This window comes from Armigeres subalbatus, chromosome 2, assembly GCF_024139115.2.
Source record: "Armigeres subalbatus isolate Guangzhou_Male chromosome 2, GZ_Asu_2, whole genome shotgun sequence".
Taxonomy (NCBI): domain Eukaryota; kingdom Metazoa; phylum Arthropoda; class Insecta; order Diptera; family Culicidae; genus Armigeres; species Armigeres subalbatus.
This window is the reverse complement of record NC_085140.1, coordinates 374091017-374100064: the sequence shown is the minus strand read 5'-3', so window position 1 is coordinate 374100064 and position 9048 is coordinate 374091017. Positions and strand designations below refer to the sequence as shown.

The 9048-nt window shown below is 34.0% G+C and overlaps 1 long non-coding RNA gene across 1 annotated transcript; it reads right to left on the bottom strand.

Annotated features, from left to right (window-relative positions):
- Positions 1-827: 827 nt before the first annotated feature.
- LOC134217250 (uncharacterized) lies at positions 828-2107 on the bottom strand. Its single transcript, XR_009980962.1, has 3 exons — positions 2060-2107; positions 1876-1979; positions 828-1203 (listed from the first exon to the last, which is right to left on the bottom strand). It is a non-coding gene; the product is annotated as an uncharacterized LOC134217250 (long non-coding RNA).
- Between the last annotated feature and the right edge of the window lie 6941 nt (positions 2108-9048).

Below are 9048 nucleotides of genomic sequence, written 5' to 3'. Positions count from 1 at the left end.
GAAAACACCATGAAACATAGTTATTTCTACTCCTATATTTTGGTTTTTGCCCATGGTAAAATTGACAGCATTATGATTTTAGGATGAGCAGAACAAGTAGTCTGCACAAATTTAGTGGCGTTGTGTTTTCAATTTAACCCTACAATATAGTATTTTTAACTGTAAAGCTGCTCTCAGTGTAGCAACAGGTAACAACCCGAATAAAATGAAATTATACAACTATTTTTCAACTTATCGTTTTTGAAGTATAGAAAATTATTGTTGAATGTCTTATGCAATCATACGAAAAACCGTACGTTAATTATAGCATGAATGATATTTACGATAGCCCTTATAAGATTTGGGTTTTGGATGATACATTGAATGGGTTGTTAAGTATCGTTACCATTCAAAAGCATCAACTTTTCCATGTATTTTTGCAAAGCAATTTTACCATGAATAATTAGTTTATCTTCAATTTTGTTTCATGCGATCATTCGGTGTTTGATAATATTCTACAAAAACGATCAATAGTACGATTTTTGACGATTCGACTGTTAATCCAAATCAAACGCTGTACGATAATCATTTAATTATACGATTACTGTATTATACTATGTATATTATTTAACCACTCTCTATGGTGTAAATTTTACATTTGCGTTCTTTTTCAGTTAAAAAGTCAATAATAAGCCAACACTATAAATATGTTCTATTATTTTCATTTATTTTCGTTTATTGCCTTATATAGCTTCTCTACACTCACAGAAAAGTCCGCATTATATTCATGAGTTCACATGGATTTTTGCAATGGGGTAGCGAAATGGATTCCATAGTTTCGACACATATATTCCATGCGCCCACATGCATTGCATGAGTGTTTACACATACTATCCATGTGGGTCATAGTATCCATGTGTGAATTTAAATGCAATTAAGTATGTGCCGACACATGATATGCATATTTCAAAATACATGGATTTTTGCCATAAAGTATGTGTCGATTTTCCTGAGTGTACGATCTTTTAAGATTATTTATATATTTTCTCAAAATAATTGAGGAATTCATTAATAGCAGTCAAGAACAATATTCGTCTAATAGTACCTACAGTGAACGGATGATCTTGTCACGGTCTCCTCCATTATCGAAGGTGGAAGGTGGGATACTTTGATACGCGTTTTCAGGATCATTTTAGTGTACGGATGTACAGTTAACAACTTTACCTGTGAATTATATTTAAAGAATTAATCCATTTAGTGGGAATATAATGGGAATCATGAATCATGATATATTCGCGATAATGCTTTCTTCTTGTTCTACCATAATAGGAGTACAAATTCGACTGATTTAGTGGCAGATGAAATAATACTGTACATAAATTTCAATTGGTCTGTTTAGTCGCAGTCTGGGGCGCAGCTGATGGATATCTATTCTTAACATTCTTTTGTTTTTCAAGATATGCACCACTCTTGCTCTCACGTGAAGTACCTACTAAAAAGTTATTTAAGATATACTAAAGATTATTAGCAGAATGGAGGTATGGATAACATCTAAGGGACCAATCACTACCAACTGACATCGGTCCAATAATTGGAAGCGATAGGTCATGCCGCAATGCAAGGATGCGTTTGATAGATTTCTGTCAAACGCAACGCAACTCGTATCCTTCGTGCGGAAATCTCCATCCGGCATCCTGACACAATCTTTAGCATACTGTTCAATCAATGCTTTAGATCGACGATAAGAACCAAGTAAAATGGATACGTTTGCGTATGTTTAGAAAGTATTTCCATGCGAAAACAGTCAAAACGTACGCAGACGTTTCCGTTCTGCTTGCCGTTTCTGAGTCTTAAAGTTCTACACGCGGAACACCGAAGGTTGTTACAGATTCTTACCTTCCCAAGATTCACAAGCGCTCTTCGAAGTGGTGTATTACCGGCATACTAGGCGGTGAAATTACTGTTAAGTCTTCCCGCGTATTCGATGAAACTCGATGATTCTGGAAATAAACATAAATGGGAGAAATTTAATAAAAGATTCCCTTTCCTTTTATATAGATATAATAAAGCTACTACTTACATGCATTGGCTGTTTAAGTTTTGGGTTCCCCTGCAAGATCTTCACCGGCATCGAAAGAAAACTGTTTTGGCAAAATGTCACACAAATTTATTACACTGAAAATCAAAAACCTCGGAAAAACTTCATTGTATGCAGTCGGGTAATGAAATTATATCATGTATGATTTTTTCCCACAGATTATTTTTCATTTCCCATTCTGGTAATCATCACTATCACATGTATGATCTGTCAATAATTATATATGATTAGGTCGATAAAATATTAATGATATTATTGTACATGAATCGTACAGCTTATAATGATCACATGCCGAATGGAAAACTTATAATTTTACCCATTCAGTCTACACTTTATTTCTATGCGGGAACGGTAACAACTGAATGCTCTCCCCGATATCATCGAGCATGATTCGGTTCGGTGGGAGTGGGATCAAATATTTTAATATGTACATATAATTGTTATCATACATATTCGACGATAAACAATTAGAATGAACATCTGTTATCAATAGGCAGCACAATAAAATTTCCAAAAGGAATTGGATATTTTCCATAAAAAGTTAGGAAGTTGCCAATAAATAAATCAGGGTGTGAGCAACGAATAACTATAACATTTTCACAAATAATGCAAAATTTCCATAAGCAATTGAGAATTTTCCACAGAACATAGATAAATTAGCACTTTTCAAAGATTTTTTTCCATAATGAAATAAAAATGTTCCATGGAGAATATACAAAATTTCCATAAATAAATCAATATCAGCAATAAATAATTACAAATGTTCCAGGAAATAAATATTTTTTTCCATAAACAATTCAAAAATTTCCACAAAATACTCAATAAAGAGCAATAAAACAATAAGAAATTTTCATAAAATTTCTATAGAAAAATGCTGTTTTGTAGCTTTTTATATTTTTTAAAGGAAATTATCATATTTTTATTGCTCTTTATTGATAATTTAGTTGGAATTTTTTAAATTTTTTATGGGAAAAAATATTTTTTTTGTGTAAAATTTTGTAATTGTTTATTGCTAATATTGATTTATTTAAGAAAACTTTGTATTTCTTTAGCTGGAACATTTTGATTTCTTTATGGAAAATTCTTCTTATATAATTGCAAATTTTACTTTTAAAAGTGCGAATTTATTTTTGTTTTGTGGAAAATTTTGAATTGTTTATGGAAATTTTGCATTATTTTGTGGTTAATAATAATTGGTAATTCTTTAGGGGAAGTTTTTATTTTAGTCGTTATCAATACATATTATCATATTCTAAACCTATTCTTCATTGTCTCATATTTAACTCGACAGTTTAAATATTACATTTCCTATAATGTTTTGAAAATACAACCATTGTTACACATTCGAAGTTAGTTGATTTTTTGTCAAGAAACAAAACGATCATTCAGCAAAGAACATACATTTGTTTGTAAATCACTTTAATAAAGCATAGAGTAGAGTGGGGCAAGAGTGCGCGTGGGGCAAGAGTACGTTTTCGATTTTTTGAAGTTATAAAAAAAAAGATATACCAGCAGCACTGCATCAGTTTGATATGTATTCTGACCAACTATTTTCATGTGTAATTGTAAACGATTTGAATAAACAACAAGGGAGATATGAAGATAGTTAATTTTCTGGTCATTTTGCTAAAAATAATTGTGTTTTCGCAACTAGTATTCCAATACCATCTATACGTATAATCAGGTGAACATGGTACCATTTCGATAACCTATTATATAGAGTACTTTGTGGTGCAGAACATTAATTCAGTTGGTTTTCCAAGAAGTCAAAACCATTAACTGAATACATTTTGGAGCTGTGGGGTAAAAGTACGCAGTAACGGGTGGGGTACGCATGTGAACCTTTAAGTTCTGTTGTCAAACCCGTATCTCCGGCCGAAATAAGACTAGTTCCACAGCGTAAAGGTCCACAACAAAGAAAAAAGGGACAGAAATCGAAAATTATCACAAATTTTCCCTTTAAAGATAAGTAATTTGGTGTTAGAAAGGACTTAGCGAACAAAGCACTGAAACGAAATAATAAAATTGTATTTGGTATTGTTTTACACCTCAACATAGTCCGAAAACACAATTTCATCTAAATGACGCAACGCTGAGCTGGGAGGGTTGGGAGATGTATAACGATTCATGGAATTTTTAGAGGATTCATACAAAAAGTGTAGGAGGGGATATGAAATGCTCAAATTTTAGTGATCTTTCTTTAGAGAAAATTCCTTTCTTCAAGCTACGAGAAACCTCGTGTATTTTTACTTCTGTAGTTTTTTTTTTTGTATATAATAAAAAACAAAGTTTTTTCGTATGAAAGTTCATATTTCTAGGACCCCTCCCCCTTTCAGAGTTACGTAATCTTTAAACATTCTATAATATACTTTCAATAAACATCAATTAAATGTTATTTACTCTTATTTTTGTTAATATATACTTAAAATACATGATTGGAAAAATGCGTACTCTTACCCCACCCGATGCGCACTCTTACCCCACCGGTGGGGTAAGAGTGCGTTTTGAACATGTCTTGCAATAAGGGATCTACTAAAGCAAATTACAATAATTTCACACTGGGTAACATATAGGAAGAGTATACGAATCGTTAACATTGATTTGATATGCAGAAGCTTGCTTTATAAGGGCCACATGATCGATTGAAAACTAAGTGCAGATAGCCATATCGAACTATAAACTAGATGTACCAGTTGTGGCTATAGTTGAGGGCTGCTGCACTAGTGCATTATACACCAAGTGGTCCATCACATTCATATGACACGATAACACCTTTTATCTTCTCCAAATCGAACAAACCATAATTATAAAAAATGATTTCCATAATAGGAACCAAAATTAAGAATAGTGCCACAACTGGTACATGCGTTACTATTATGGATTAAGCAATTTAGGGTACTATCATGAATTTTAAAGCGGTTTACACAAGGGGTAACCAACTCTTTTGACAGTATCCAGATATATTAACAAATACTAGCGAAAAACTACGTCGCATCTATGTTAAAATGATCGAAGGAGTCTGGTTGGGAAAGCATGAAACACATCGCCACCCAGTCAGAACAGTCCACCCTGTTTTATGCAACACATGATTTCCGTCTCCTTTCCGTCTCCCTGAGCAACTGTTTCTTTACTAATATTTTTTGGACTATCTTTGAGCCTCCCGGTCTGGTTTCATGGCATTAGAAATATAAAATACGGTTTGAAACTTTTCAAGAATTTGTGTGAGGTAGGAATGAGGCGTTTCCAAAACGGAGGAGCACTGTGTTTCATTTAACTAACAACCCAAACAGGAGAGAATAACAAATTTTTATCATATTGTGTTACTGAGTTCAACAGTTTTTCTAACATAGGCTGTTATAAACTTGGTTCAGGATGTTGTTAAACAATGAAACATAACTAATTCTGTTATAATTTTGTTAAGAAAAAATGTGATAATAATTTATCATAACACGATTATATCAAAGGTTGTTATAAATATCTGATGTTGTTACAATCATGTTATAATCTTGTTTTGCCCTCCTAGTTGGGAAACGCCATAACAACCGAACTAGCACCCGTATCTTTGTTTGAGGAAAAATATGGATACTAGAAATACCAAGAAATACTATTGCGGAACAATGAGTAATACTATCGCAAAGTTTAGAGTTGGTTGCCCCTTGGGTTTACACATTATTGGTTCTAAGGAGCAGGAATCGAAACCTTCCGCATGACATATATACACCTCCCACCATCTGAACACCTCCCATATGCCTTTTATTTATATTTAAAAGAATAGTTGTTCTTAACTATGGCGACCCTATATAAATTAGCATTAAAATGACTATTATATTCTGTTGTACTTACTTATTATAAAATAACGGACAACGGCAAGTTTACTAATTTTACCGAAACAACAATGGTAATGTTTTGGTAAGGTATTATTTCAATTACACAAAAGTTACTTATTGACTGGAAGAGTTAGTCTTTATACCATACCGAATCGTAGAACTTAGAACAATGCTCATGATTTTCTTTTCATTATCAAGCATGTGCATACATGATACAATGTTACGAACTGTCAATCTTGTTGGATAAAAAAGTAATCTTTTCAATTCCGGTATTTCGCTTTGTAGTTGGTTATGTTCAATTGATTAAGTTTAAACCACCACCTAATTACGTAGCACCCTGTCCACGGATGATGGGGTCAACGTTGATAAAGTCAAGTGTCTGCATATTGTTAAAATTGTGAAATAATTTGTTCTTTTATAGTACACATTGCTAGTATAGAAGTATTATTAGTACCCAACACATTACCGTTAGACGATAACGAGATGAATTTAATTGCATCCGAGTATGGTTACACTATTAAGCAGTACTGAAGTAAGTACTTTAAACCCGGTAACATTTCAATTTAACAGAAACGCGTCGAGTATTTTTGCCAATATATAGAAAATAATTAAATACTTGATATATCATACCTCCATGCAAATACTTAGAGAAGGTGTCGCATGATCTAACAACATATGCTTGAGTATATGCTGCGGAGGTTCCGGCAGGGTCTAGTACCAGTCTTAACTAACAAAATACTAACACAAAAGACTGGGAAGCAAACGATCATCCATTGCACCAATTGTAGTTCATAGTTCAGTATACAGTAAGTAGTAAAAGTAGATACTGTAGATTTACTTATTTTGCATTATATACGGTGAATGTATTTGTTATTTCTTTTCTGTAATCTTTTTTTTACTCTGACTTTTATTGCATGGATCAACGTATAAACAAACCTGTTTTTCTTTTAATTTTTTCGGGTTAGGAAAAAATAAGACTAGAGTATGTAGAGAAAGATTGAAGGACATAAAAGACGTGACTAAGTGTATTCTGAAAGACAGATAACCTTATAACACATTAAATGACCGATAGGAAATGAATTCATGATCAGCGCTAGATAGTAAAACAAGAGATAGAGTCACGTTTAACTGAGACCATAGCCACCTTTGTACATGAGAATAGACCATATGATTCTTTCATCCACTATCCTTTTCTCTACATGACTAATGGTTTGACCACCTAAGGTCGTGCGGAGGATCAACCAATGTCTTTTTAAGCCCATCATCAAATGGAAGCTCACGAAATGGTTTGAAAACATTACCTACTGATGATGATGATGCTATGCAAGGCTGTCATAACATTAGCATTAGCATTGTTACGGTGTAATTCGTAGATTGGACACTAGTGATACTCATGTTTTACTTTTGAGATCCTTATCTAGAATGCTATCAGAAATCAAGAAGGGGAGTGATCCTTGATTCCAGTCTTACACAAAAATAACAAAAGTATGAGGATTACTACTCCTGGCCACGCCCATCTTCACCGTAACTAGGGAGAGGAAGGAAGTGTTGATGTGATACTTACTTAACGAGAGGCCCCCGACTTAGCGACACCCTCATAAATACCACGGAGTTGGATAATGAGGAAGGTATTCGTTGGGTCAGGATTTGCCTGTAGCTGGCAATGTAACCGTGGTAGATCTACCAGCGTTACGGGATTATGCTATGCAAGTCATAAGTCCACAAAGATAGTATTAGGCGTTTTCTTGGAACAAGGTTCAAAATATGTAGTTGTTAAAATTGCAGGCTCAAATTGTTCAAGATTGTTTGGTGAACGGTTCTGAACTGTGGCCCATTTTGGCTTTTCGATTCAGTTTCTACATGATTTTCAAAACTTTGGACGATTATTGATGTTCATCAAATTGTAATACGATTCAAAATACGTTTATTCAAAATAGATTCAAAATACGTTTTAATTAAAGGTGTTTTTGAAATATACTGCCGTTATACGCATAACTGTCCCATGTATATAGGGAATCCCAGCAAATATGGAACAGATATGCGTATGACAGCAGTATAGTCAGCAATCAAATTTATCTAGATGTATCGCAATTCCTATACTATACACATCAACATAATTGTATTAACACTGACTTGCGATTGAAAATTAAGATTTTGAGCAAACTTTTTGAGTTTCTTTTGTTTGATGGGGACATTACTTAAACGTTACTGATGAGAAAACTACTTCGAAACAATACCACTCACACTGAATACTCTGAACAATATTGAAAGAGACTTTTTATAAGAACTATTTGGATCAGGCCTTAACAGCAGACTGTAATGACGAATAGACTGATCATTTAGGACTAAGGCACAGAGAAACAAACGTCTCACTCTACACATGTTCCATCGTTGATCTTTTGAACTGTGGATTCAATTTTTTGTAGGTGGTCGATCGGCTACCGATGGCGCTTCCATCGGTTTTGCTTGTGTTTGACGTTTGCTCACTACCCCCACCTGGTTGCCGCTGGTCCACCTACAGTGCATTTAGCATTGGGCGGTAATGTTTCCGTGACGATGATTTTGATTGGATTTTGTTCTAAGTGAGACGTCTGTTTCTCTGTGACTAAGGATTTGTAAGGGTTTCCTTACTGGACAACTAAAATTTGTAACATCAGACATAACTCTAACTGGAAGAATTCAGATACAACACGACATACTAACAAACACATTTGTTTAACCGCCTAAATATAAGGGAAGCTCTTTGTGATTTATAATTGGAATCATATAATCAAATACTATAACCGACATCTCTCCACAGCTTTAATATTCATCATAAAATATCCCCAACCTGCCCATACTCCTTAGGCAGTGATATACTAGCAGTATATCCCGCAAAACTTAAAACCCCGTGGGTAAAGATGTTGTGAAGCCTTATCCTTTAGTCCCTGGTGTATCATGGACGATGTGAATTTCAAATTCACATCGGTGACTTGGCCCCCGGCCCCCTTATACATCAATAAAATAAAATAAAATAAAATAAACCACCACCTAATTACGTAGCTGAACGACTACCCATAGTCTACGCGCCCGATCAATACAGTTAGGTTCAGATTGATTTAAAAATGCGATGTAGATTTACATCATCTGTAGCTGTTGTTACTA